Raw genomic sequence first — 13,824 nt, 5'->3', positions numbered from 1 at the left:
TTAGGTTTTTCCACCTGCATTGTGCATTTATCAGTTTCATTTCCCATTTTTCCTTAGGATCGACCCCACCAAGTTATGGTGCGGAACCTTCTCATTGCTTAGAAGTATCATGACTTGTGTGGTAGAGCCTACCTTATCATAGGTGCCCTAGTTAGTACCTTTTTGTCGCTTGGCACTCATGCTGATTTTTCATCCCTAGGCTCGGGAGTCCTCTTTAGTCCCGCCATGACTTAAGCATTGAAGACTCATTCCTCTTAGCTTCTCCGCTTTGTTCTGGCCTTATACCCTAGAGGCTCCTTTGTGTTGAGTTGTATTACTGCATTGCATGTTGACCACTTGCACCTTTTGGCCTAGAGCCGGCTTCACTTGGACTCGGGTTTAAGCCAACTTCTGACCATGACGTCTGCAAAATCAACCTTGCATACCTTTGACTTCTGCAGCTTGACACACCTTGACCCATGGAAGGAGCATACCTTTGAGTGTCACTGACCAGTTTTCACCTCCCTGCATTGAGCATAGGAACGTTCCTTTCCCAGGAACTAGATCATCTGTTTCACCGACACTCATTCTTTCCACTGTACCATAGCATTCTTTTATTCTTTTTCCGGCTTAACAGAAAAAGACAAAAAAATTAAATATTCCAAAAAAGAGTGGGAACAGGGACATTATTTCCATTTATTGTTGGCAGCTAGAGTCAGTCATGTCGCCCTTGAACAAAGCACTCAAAACAAAGTCTCCTCCACATGGGTGGGATTTAGTTTGACTTAGGTATGTCATAACCTTGTTATTGAGTCGATTCTCCCCCGATTGGTTATCTCTTCCAATCATATGGAGGGTTCGTTCGTGCCTCCTGCATGGCGAACTTATACAGAGTCATCATATGCTGCCACATAGTCACATTGAGTCGTGCTTTTGTTCAAGGGAAGTTAGCCTGAGTCGGCCTTTCTGCGGTGTCTCTTGACTCATTTTTCAGTCGGCCATCCCTGGTTGTCAGTATCATGTCTATCATCACATCAGCTATATTGGTCCTTTACTCGTGCCAGTTTGAGAAGGTCCCCATTGACTTCTTGCTGGCGGGTCTTGTCCTTATCGACGACGACACCTTGCTCTAAGGACAGGCCTAGAGCCGCACCCTTGCCCTATTTTCATTATTGATAGGTCACCTTGTGCTCAGCATCGATCAGTATCATGGGTCTTTGACTGAGTGGTTTCCCTTGTGTTCGACATCAGCATACATTATCACACATTGGGATTCGTGCAGTACCTTGGTTTCCATTTGACCCTATTGGTGGATACCTCGCCTCTGTGTCAGCTTTCATTATTGGTTGGTTCAGAGGGTTTCTGCCGTGCGCTAGCCACATCTTGTGTACGCCGGAAACGTACTTCGGTTGGGTTACTACTTTTTCGTCCGATTCCTTCCACATTATTGGCCTACGGGTTATACTCGCGCTAGATTGATGGAGGATGCCTTAATGCCTTCCTTCTAGCGGATCTTTCCCTATCGACTCCGACTCATTGCTCTGGGGCAAAGATCTAGAGTCCATTTGGCAGTACCTTGGGGTTTGCAGTCATTAGTGGCAGATCCTTCGCTATCGACAATGGGAAACCATCATTGTCTCCTGATCGATAGATTCTTACAGGTGTTCGACTTCAGCTCATCTATTCACACTTGTTAGATTGTACTGGGTACCTTGACGCTCATTATCATTATCGGTGAGTAGTCTCACGTTTGTTAACGGTATACATCAATGACCGGTAATCAAACGATTTCTCACATGGTTGACTTCAGATCATTTATTCCCATGGTGTAGAAATGTACCACGGCAGTCGGTGAAGACCTCAGGTTGTATCAGCATTCATTGGTTCACTTGACAGTTGCTTCTGTTGCTGCTAGTTGATACCACTCCAACTTATATGTTGCAGTCAATCATGGCGACATTCTATTGCTAGCACCTGAGTTTGCAGTGTAGTACCATCCTATTCCATCATGTTCAGTTGGTACCTTTTGGGATCAGTCTTTGATATCAGTGATCCGTTGCATCTTTCAACATCATTGACAGTCTTATATGTGATATTCAAACATGTACTTTCTCATTATGATCAGATGATCCATTATGTATCTTCCAGTCATTTATACTTGTATACTAAGTGGATCCGCTTGTACTTGATATGCGGACATGCTTTACTTTTTCTGAGCATGGGTATGCCCGCCTCAGACAGTGTTTCTTTCTGATCTCCTTTTGGTGGCTTGGCAGGCTGAATTCTGGTGAAGTCCTCCTCGGTTTCTCGACAGACTTCCTTTCCATGTACTTACATAATATATTTCGGCCATCATGTTCCCCTTCTGACCTCATATATTAGGGGGCATCTGTTATAGCTCCAAATCTCACTCTTATGGTTTGAGATGCTGCACTCATGGCCTAGGGAAACCCCTCCTTCCAGACCTGGTCCTAAAATTTAAAAAACAGTTTTTTATCCCTTATACGCGACATTGCCCCGAGTTAAACGCGTGTACACGCGGGTCTGTGTATACCCAACCCACGTGTATGTATTAAAACACTTAAAAAAATAAATAATTTCTTATTTTCGGGCGGAGATCACGGGTTTTACCTGCTGATCACCTGTTAGTGCCTGTTACACTAAAAAATGTCACCATGACTATTTACAGTTAGTATGGCTCTATCAACAGTCACGCTATCCTCTTAGGCAAGTCTTATGCCTCTGCTCTCCATGTCAAACTCCAAAAAAGAGAGAAAGTCTTTATAAATGTATTTATCTCTGGGGACGCAGGTTCTCTCAACCTTACCTGCGGGTACGCACCCAATGTTCACAAAAGCTGCGTCTTTGGACGCTCTGTATGTAAAGGGGCAGGTGCGTCCCCCTGTAAAGGTTAAAATGCGCAAGTTTCATCTTTAAAAAGTTACTTGTGGTCATTTCTAGAGTATTCTAGAAGGTTGTTCGACGTGTATTGAGCGCCTCCAGATGGTTCATGCACTCCTACCAAAGAGGAACTTATCCCATCAATAAGGGAGCTATCCCATCCAAAGAGGGGATTATCCCATTGATGGTGGACCTGATTAACTTCCTCTTAAGCACTATAAATACAGGCATTGGGCTAGAAGGAGAGGAGGTTGGAAGCTATACATTTCTAAGGGTAGATGCTGCAGGAATTAGGACTCCCATTTAGAAGCTTGTGAGGAGAGATTGCCATCTTTGCTTGTTCTATTTGGAAGTGGGTGAGCTTTGTCAAAGTAAAGGAGAACTCTTGATGGACCCTGGGAGGGACTTGCACAACACCAAGGCTCAGGTTGTATTTGTTCCTTTTGTTACCTATTAATGCAAATGAGTCCATTCTTCTCAATAACTTGTTATTTATGAGTTGTTTCATGTACTCCTTGGTCTATGTGTTAAATATGTTTTATTCTATGAGATTATCAAGTGCTATTTAATCGTTTGATTGTTAGTGTATGCAGGTTTCAAAGTGAAGGAGGAGCTCATCCGGATCAGCAGAGCTGGACTGCTACAACACCGTTGGATTACAGGTAGGATCTAAACACTTGATTTCCCATATAGTAAATGCATGTTTAGAGAAGGATTGCTCTTGTTTGTCTTGTTTGTCACTAGAGAGTCTTAGGCTCCTAGGGAGGTTGGTTGTGTCCGCACAATTGACTCTTTCTGCCTGACAAATTGGCGACTCCGCTGGGGAAACCCAAAACCCCCCCAAAAATCAAAACTAAAACCTAAAACACAATTTTAATCGGATGAAATTGAAGAGGAGGATGTTGTAAAATACCTGGAAGAGACGGCGTTCGATTCTGACGGTCGGATTTTCCGCAGCAACCACGGGAAGTTTTTTGCCAAAAGCCCTTTTCTCAACCTCAACAGTAAAATGGTAAAAATGACATGGTAAAAAGTCTTTTTATAGGTTTTTTGGATGAATTTGTTCATTTTTCACCATGGAAGGATGTTTTTCGATGTATTTTTTCCTATCTTAAACAGGTATGAGTAATGTGTTGTTTTTGTGCAGGACAAAGGGATTTAGAGGGAAAATTGTCATTTTTCACGAACCAAAATATCAGAGTCATCTTTTAAGCCCTTTTCTGACTCCTAAAAAATGAAAAGATTGCCGAACATTTCTTTTACACTCGTTAAAACGGAATTAAAAGACGGTCCCCTTATAGCTCTTTTCTGACCGTAAAATCAGGAAAAGATTGCCGGGTTTTTGTCGTTTCAAACTCGATACGGAAATAAAACGACGTGTCCTTGATCGCTTTTTACTTTTCAGGTCAGTGGCACTAATTATGAAAGTACTCCTTGATCGCAAGATGCGCGCACCACCTGCTCCTCTCCACCCTATAATTGCCGTTGGTCCATTCGCCAAATGGGGTATCGATTTTATTACTTGTAACCCTCACTCGGCTGGGGGGCATGCGTATATCATCCTCGCGGTTGATTATTTTACTAAATGGGTCGAGACGATGCCTACATTCGACACAAGCGGCAAAACAGCTGCAGTTTTCGTATTCAATCATATTATAACTAGGTTTGGTGTCCCACAAGCAATCATTACTGACCATGGGAGCCATTTTCGAAACATCATGATGACTGAGCTTACAAGCCAGCTTGGTTTGCGCCACGATAGCTCTACTCCTTATTATCCGCAAGCCAACGGTTTGGTTGAGTCTATCAACAAAGTTCTAGTTATCATGATCCGACGAACCATTGGTATTCATCAGTCGAATTGGCACAACATGTTATTTTCAGCGCTATGGGCATACCGAACCTCAGTGAAAACTTCAACAGGGTTCACTCCTTTCCAGCTAGTTTATGGCTTGGAAGCTGTGTTACCCATTGAATGCGAAATCCCATCACTTCAAATGGCTGTCGAATTACTTCCAGCTACTTCCGAAGAGGAGAAACGTTTATTGTACTTAGCTAAATTAGATGAGACTCGACGTGACGCTGCATTGGCAATCGAGACTCACGCGAAGCGAATGAAAGCTCAGTATGATAGAAATGTGACCCCTCGAAGTTTTTCGGAGGGAGACCTAGTGCTATTATATGATCAAGCTAACGATAAGCTAGGTGCTGGAAAATTCGTTCCTATGTGGCATGGACCCTACATTGTAAAGCGAAAGCTAGCAAAAAGGGCTTATGAGCTGGTAGATTTTGATGGGGACTCTTTGGGTAAACCCAGAAATGGACTTTACCTAAAGAGGTATTATGCTTAAATGGTGGGTATGGAGAATTTTTAGTTAGGTTAGGTTTTCTTTCTAGCTAGTATGTTTGTTAGTTAGTCAGTGTGCTTAGCTTAGAGAGTGTGTTTTTCGTCGTTATTCTGGCTTATCTTGGTTTTACTCTTGATATTGTAGATGTCGACGCCTCTCCAAACATACATTGGATTTGCTGATGGTGCTTGTCGTAGTACACGGAATATCTCTTCCGCAGCTTGGGTTATCTATTCGCCCTCTGACGAGTTAGTTTCTATGCATGGGGTAAGCCTCGGTCAAACAACGAACAACATTACAGAATACAGTGCAGTGGTTGAATTATTATCTGAATCTATTTCATTTGGAATTCGACGTTTGATAGTGAGGTTAGATTCTGAACTTGTTGTATTACAGCTTAATAGAGTTTATGCCATTAGAAATCCTGTGTTATTAAGATTGTTTTTGAGAGTGCGTCTCTTGGAACGTGAATTTGATTACATTGAATATCAGCATATTCCAAGGTATTTAAATACATTAGCAGATGCAATTGCTTCTCGAATGTTGGACAGACATTTACGATAATCATGCAAGTAAATTTAAAAACATTTCATCACATATGTTAAACAAGATAAGCCGGTAATAGTGATATATATATAGATAGGAGTGTGTCAAAAAATATACATCGTCTTCGATCATAGGTTGAAAAACACCTTATGATTGGCAAAAATGATAAAGTACAAAAAGTCAAAAATGTCACATGTGTCTACAAAGTGACTAGCCAGTCACTGGTGGTGCTCCCTATACGACACCACTGCACGGGCAACCTTACACAAAAATCTCCTAAACGGTCCAGGGACTGCGACTACATAGCGCTGAAGTCTGATAGGAATATCATCTATGGTAGTCTCAGGCATATCCGTCGTCAGACGCTCTAGATCCTGCTCCAACTCAGCTAGTGACTCTGCAGCCGCGTCCTGTGGGGCCGGTACCGGTGCAACTGGATGTCTCCTCTCAAAAGGCCGGAGGTTGGCTGGGCGCTGTGGACCAACATCTGCATTTTGAAAATTTTTACTGTCAGTTTTGAGACGATATATATAAAAAACAAAAAATATATAATTTGAAAACTTGTGAAAAATAAAGTACCTCTGTCGTCCCATTGTTCTCCCTGTGGAAGAAACATGTCCGGATCACCTCGAAAATCTACTCCGGCATACGGAAAGTCCTGGATCGAAAAAACCTGGTCCTCTAACCAGTGAAAATAACTATCAGAGAATCGAACAATCGCTATGCCCTCGTCAGGATGCCGGGCCATCACCGTAACCCATCGTATCAGCTTTGGCACCCGAGGACCCAAGATATCAACAGTGAGTTGCTGAGGGATCAGCATCGGAACTCTCTCTAAGGCAAAGCTCACAACTAGAGGCCCATATCCAAAGGTCTTCAGTCATCCGTTCTTTGCCCTAGTCAGTTGGCTCTTCATATTAGCCGACACAGCATCACACCAGTTGAAAATGGTGCCTTGGTAACAGTCAATCGCCATCCGCATTTGGGACCCGGAGGCAATATGTAAAGCGGCTGCGCCGCAAATTCTGGTAACCGTGAAAGCTATAACTTTGAGTTCACGCAGAGAGATGTGTTTGATTTCTATGCCTTTCGCATGGTGTGCATTGGGTGTGCACCAATCCGCCCGGAGACCAGCAAGGGATTGGCCACCCGGCCTAGTCCCGGCTAGATTGAGTTGCTCGCCTCTATTTGGCAAGCCAGTGAGAAAGTATACATCAGAGGGCTCTATCTCGAGCTGGTGCCCTCCTATGTAAAAGCATTGCTCTTGAACGTTCCATCTCTCAACCAGCCATTCCAAGAATCTCACCTGAGCCCTCATGCCAGGTATGGACCAGTATTTATATAGCCCGCATGCTTTTAGGGCATCAATGGAAGGTTGATGTTCAATTGTGGCTAAATCAACATCCTCGTGCTCTCTTTCTCTCCAATCCAACATGGTGAGTGCCCTACACACCAAGAAACAGAGATTAGAATTGATTTGGGAAATTTTTAATGGTTATTTGTGGAGTTTGGGGTTTCAAATTCCGCCTTTCACGGGGGACGCACCCCGAGTTTAGAACACAAAGCGTCGGGACGCAGCTGGCCTGAAGGTGGGCTGCGTCCCCCGACCTTTTTCCTGTACAGGAAAAAGTCGGGGGACGCAGGTCACCCGAAGGGCACCTGCGTCCCCCGCAGAGCGCACTTTGAAACCCAAAACCCCCCCAAAAATCAAAACTAAAACCTAAAACACAATTTTAATCGGATGAAATTGAAGAGGAGGATGTTGTAAAATACCTGGAAGAGACGGCGTTCGATTCTGACGGTCGGATTTTCTGCAGCAAACACGGGAAGTTTCTTGCCAAAAGCCCTTTTCTCAACCTCAACAGTAAAATGGTAAAAATGACATGGTAAAAAGTCTTTTTATAGGTTTTTTGGATGAATTTGTTCATTTTTCACCATGGAAGGATGTTTTTCGATGTATTTTTTCCTATCTTAAACAGGTATGAGTAATGTGTCGTTTTTGTGCAGGACAAAGGGATTTAGAGGGAAAATTGTCATTTTTCACGAACCAAAATATCAGAGTCATCTTTTAAGCCCTTTTCTGACTCCTAAAAAATGAAAAGATTGCCGAGCGTTTCTTTTACACTCGTTAAAACGGAATTAAAAGACGGTCCCCTTATAGCTCTTTTCTGACCGTAAAAAAAGAAAAAGATTGCCGGGTTTTTGTCGTTTCAAACTTGATACGGAAATAAAACGACGTGTCCTTGATCGCTTTTTACTTTTCAGGTCAGTGGCACTAATTATGAAAGTACTCCTTGGTCGCAAGATCAAGCGGTTCCCCCAAGTATTATTTTATACTTTTTCGGGCTTGAGGGACACAAATCTACGAAAAAGTTCAACTTGGAGTCTTCTTAAGTTTTTTCAGACTCTCTAAAATTGAAAAACGCCGAGTTTCTCCTATACTGGGCTCGTTAAACATTTCACAGTAAAGGACCTGTTCAATTACAAACAGGAACGAACCACTCCTTCCTAGGGTTCGAATCAAAACTAGGTTGGACTCATCCGAAGGATGAGCTTATAATCAAGCATATGTTATCCTCCTCAAGCTTGTTAAAAATAAAGAGGTACTTGCCAGAAATGGTGGGGGAAAAGAGAGAAGAATGAGCCTATTTGTTACCTTTTGTCTCAGAAGAAACTTTATTACCACTCTTGAACACGACACTTTTCATTCACCTGGGTTGGGAAATCCTTTACCTCACAGTTGATCAAACCACTTTGAAAGTCTTCAACCGGGTTCCAGGGATTAACTTTGAGTCATTTATCACCAAACCATTTGTTGTGTCGTTATGTGTTCAAGAGGTCTGCAAGCAAAACTTTCATCTGCAAAATACTTGTCATCCATTTGACCATCCCTGAGTCAGTCCTTACAGCAACATTTCTTCAACTTGAACAAATTATTTCGTGTTGCGGGCTTGCCTACAACGAGTCGCTTTCTATCGACATCAGCACATTATCTAGAGAGATGACTTAGAAATCGTCAGTACCTTGAAGTTTGCATGCATCAATGGCAGGTTTCTCGCCTTTGACGTCAGTTTACATCATTGACTTTCGATCGAAGGATTCCGTGAAATGTTCGACATCAACTCATTCATTCACATCTCATGGATTGTACTGGGTACTTTGAGAACCATTGAAATTACTGGTGGTCTCTCTCACGCTTGTTAACAGTTTGCATCATTGACTGGTAATCAAGTGGTTTCTACCATGTTCGACATCAACTCATTTATTCGCATGGCTAGAATCGTACCAATTCGGGAAGTAGAAATGAAGACCCTGGATCTAGTTTCCACCATCCAGGCTGCGAGGGGTTTTGTATTCATTATCTAAGTAGACTAATCATAAACAGATGGCTGCGCCTATACTGTGTCTACAAAAGTCTATGATTATGATGTACTGCAAGATCATTCCTGTATCAGAGTAGTTAGTCTGTTAGTTAAAGTTTTAATCATAGTATGGGAATGCCTACCTCAGTGATGATATAATCTTATACATGTATTTTGTGTTGAAAATTGCAGGTTCTGACCAGGCTCTCCACGAGATAATCCTTGAAATGATAAAGCGCTTCACCCTTCCTAGATAATACAAAACCCTAATCTATTACAGGCTTCGCACTTTAGGGGGCAATCTGTTACACTAAAAAATGTCACCATGACTATTTACAGTTACTATGGCTCTATCAACAGTCACGCTATCCTCTTAGGCAAGTCTTATGCCTCTGCTCTCCATGTCAAACTCCAAAAAAGAGAGAAAGTCTTTATAAATGTATTTATCTCTGGGGACGCAGGTTCTCTCAACCTTACCTGCGGGTACACACCCAATGTTCACAAAAGCTGCGTCTTTGGATGCTCTGTATGTAAAGGGGCAGGTGCGTCCCCCTGTAAAGGTTAAAATGCGCAAGTTTCATCTTTAAAAAGTTACTTGTGGTCATTTCTAGAGTATTCTAGAAGGTTGTTTGACGTGTATTGAGCGCCTCCAGATGGTTCATGCACTCCTACCAAAGAGGAACTTATCCCATCAATAAGGGAGCTATCCCATCCAAAGAGGGGATTATCCCATTGATGGTGGACCTGATTAACTTCCTCTTGAGCACTATAAATACAGGCATTGGGCTAGAAGGAGAGGAGGTTGGAAGCTATACATTTCTAAGGGTAGATGCTGCAGGAATTAGGACTCCCATTTAGAAGCTTGTGAGGAGAGATTGCCATCTTTGCTTGTTCTATTTGGAAGTGGGTGAGCTTTGTCAAAGTAAAGGAGAACTCTTGATGGACCCTGGGAGGGACTTGCACAACACCAAGGCTCAGGTTGTATTTGTTACCTATTAATGCAAATGAGTCCATTCTTCTCAATAACTTGTTATTTATGAGTTGTTTCATGTACTCCTTGGTCTATGTGTTAAATATGTTTTATTCTATGAGATTATCAAGTGCTATTTAATCGTTTGATTGTTAGTGTATGCAGGTTTCAAAGTGAAGGAGGAGCTCATCCGGATCAGCGGAGCTGGACTGCTACAACAACGTTGGATTACAGGTAGGATCTAAACACTTGATTTCCCATATAGTAAATGCATGTTTAGAGAAGGATTGCTCTTGTTTGTCTTGTTTGTCACTAGAGAGTCTTAGGCTCCTAGGGGGGTTGGTTGTGTCCGCACAATCGACTCTTTCCGCCTGACAGTGCCCGTGGCCCAACTGTTCCCAACCAAATCCTAACTAAAAAACTACTTTGGAGATGGTATAAAAAGACATCAAAGGGAAGGCCTAAGGAGAGAGAAAAGGAGAGCAAGATTATTATGCTAAGATTTTCCCCTTACACCAGGTCTGAAGTCCTTGGTGCTTTCTGCACTTCCCCCATTTTGCATAGGAAACCCTTTTTTCCATGTGTATTGGTGATCATTCATCTTTTATATCACCATTGAGTAAGACTTGGAAGGAGCTCTTGTTGGAGGCTTGAGGTTGGAACGAATCCGGGTGGAAGCTTTTCTTGGAGCCTGCTGAAGGTGTTTCAGGTGAAATCTTTCCGTTATATGTACTTTACTTGCCTTTATATAAAGAAACACGTCTTGGTTCCCGAAACAATATTTCTTTGTGCTTATGAGATTCTTGTCTTGAATTCTTATGCAAGTAGTTACTTAAAGATTTTTATAACTAACTTTATAGCATGAAGATGATTTGTGTATAAGTATTTGTCCATGTACTGCTGTGTTCTTTGATTTGTTTGTTTTACAGGTCAAAGGAGAAGAAGGGAACTCCAAGAAGGGTTTGGACCCTAAAGGCCTTCTCGAACGTAGGACCTTAGGTACGTACCCTAAACATTAGAATTTGCTTACAGCAAAGATAATGGCTGTGTGTGTGTTTCTTTGAATAAGCAATTTTCAGTCTGGTAAAGTCTCAACCCAAAGGACCCTAGGGGTACTTTCCCCTCAACCAATTTGAGGCCTGAGCAACAGATTTTCCTAACTCAAAAAGACCAAGATGAGCATGACTTTAATCAATTTCAGACTAAGTCTGGTGAGTCTTTTGATTTTAAATAGGGCTATGATACTGCTGTGTATGAGGTCCACAAACAATATAAGCTGAGAACTAGGACCATTGACATTCCTAAACCTAACAGACCAAAGGATGGCAAACAACCCAACAAGACTAGAGGCAAGGCTGTCATAACAGAACTAGATGATATACCTGTCCCAAACCCACATCAAGTGACTGTAGAGGAAATAACACAAATGCAGCCTTCTATTGACCACCCTCGGCCACCTTCTTCCTTGAAAGAAAATGTCAACGGCATTCCAAAAAGCCCTCCTAAAATAGAAAAACCGCAATCAAACACTTCCCATAACACTGATAAACAAGACCAAGCTGTTGATACTCCAATGGAAAAAGGGAAACCTGCTTCTCACATTACTAAAACCCAATCTGAAAAATCATTTGACTTAGAGGCAGAAATAGGTAAATTGAAGATATCCATCCCCTTATCCGAACTGGCCAAACATGATGTGTATAGGCAACAAATTCAAAGGCCACTTCAAATGCCGGAGGTAAAGGATGATGTGAATGTTCTTGATGATCAACCTGAGCTGTTGTTTGGTCCAGAAGTTAATGAAAAATCAACATATGGATCCGTCTTGCCCTTTTATGTCAGTTTACATATACATGACAAAGTCCTGCACAATGCCATGTTTGACTCAGGTGCCTCACATAACCTTATGCCCAAAGCCGTAATGGAAAAGCTGAACCTTGATGTTACAAGACCCTACAAAGATCTATTCTCCTTTGACTCAAGTCAAGTCAAGTGTTTAGGCCTCATCAAAGACCTGTGTGTCTCCTTAGTCCAATTTCCTAACAAGACAATCCTCATGGATGTGGTGGTTGCTGACATTCCACCAAAGTATGGCATGTTACTGTCAAGATCTTGTGGAGCAAAACTCCAAGGATCCCTCCAATTAGATCTCTCTTATGCCACTATATCTGTCTTTGGGCAACCAAAGAGACTGTATAGAGAAACACTGATGAAATATGTGGTAACTAGTGAGAGAAAGCCTGAAAATTTTCCCATTTACTCAATCCATTCTGACATGGATTCTTTTATTTTATTTAATGATGAAATAAGTCCTCCAATTTATGACAAGCCGTTGGCTTTAGGAATGAACACACGCATCAATGAAGAATCGATTGCCCATACTGATACAACTGTCAAAACAATCAAGGCAACCAGCTTACAAGAAGAACCTCCCCAAACAGAAAATTCAAATCTGTCCGCTGCAAGAATGACTGAAACTCTTGACACTAACCACAAGCAAGAAATCGTATGGTATTTAGAGTTTGATGGCTCTGTCAACAAGTTAGGAGCAGGGGCGGGTGTCTGGATTCACAATACACATAACAACCATGCAGAAGGCCATGCCTACATACTAAACTTCAAATGCACTAATAACATGGCAGAGTATGAGGCTCTCCTCTTAGGCCTTTAAACTGCTCAAAGCTCTAGGAGCTGCAAAAGTATCCATTTTAGGTGACTCTGATTTAACCATACAACAGATGAAAGGTAATTTTGTTACCAATGACAATAGAATCAGGGCCTATAGGACTACTGCCACTAGTATACTCAACACATTCAGTGAATCCAAGCTTGCCAAGATTTCAAGAGAGCATAACATTCATGCACACAGCCTGGCCACTTTTACTAGTACATGCAAGCTTCCTTTGAACCAAATCATCATTTCACTACTTAAATAAAACAAAGGTCCGCTGTCCCAAATAATGTTAAAGATTGGCAAGTGTTCGAGAATGATGCCCAGATTAACAATTTCCTCACCCTTGAGCATGAGTTTTCAAATATTAACATTGACATGGATGCTATGACAGATGAACAACAACAAACCAATGAAAATCAGCAAGCTGTAACGCCTATAATGGCCAAACGAATGCTGAACCCAACTGTTTTTGATAAAACAAATATAGAAGAATTGAAACTGATGCATTTGGAGGAAATAGCCGAAACAGAGGCCGAGATGGTTGATCTGAAAGACAACTTACTCCCTGCTGGCCTCACTCCGTTGGAAGACATGTTTGATGCTAATGATGTTCCCAAGAAACCAAAAATGCAACCCCTGAACGCTGCTATAGAAGAACACAACATTGGGATAGCAGATTATCCCAAAATGATCAAATTATCCAAAAATCAGCCTTAACCCAAGCCCCTATCCTTACAAGTCCACAATTTGATAGGGACTTTATCATATTTTCTTTTGCATCAGATCACACCATAGCTGTTGTTCTTCTGCAAAAGGATGACCAGGGAGCTGAAAAGCCAATTGCATTTTTCAGCTGAGCCTTAAGAGATGCCCCTTTTAAATACCCAATCATGGAGAAGCAGAACTATGCCCTGGTCAAAGCAATCAAGGATTTCTGAGTGTACATTTTATATTCACATGTAATTGCCTATGTCCCAAATGTTGTTATAAAAGACATATTAACCCAAGAGGGATTAGAGGACAAAAGAGGCAAATGGATTGCAA

The sequence above is a fragment of the Pinus tabuliformis genome, chromosome 1_1 (assembly GCF_031772625.1).
Source record: "Pinus tabuliformis cultivar Carrire ecotype Pingquan chromosome 1_1, CPIR1, whole genome shotgun sequence".
NCBI lineage: Eukaryota > Viridiplantae > Streptophyta > Pinopsida > Pinales > Pinaceae > Pinus > Pinus tabuliformis.
The sequence above is the reverse complement of the archived record's forward strand: the minus strand, read 5'-3'. Positions refer to the sequence as shown.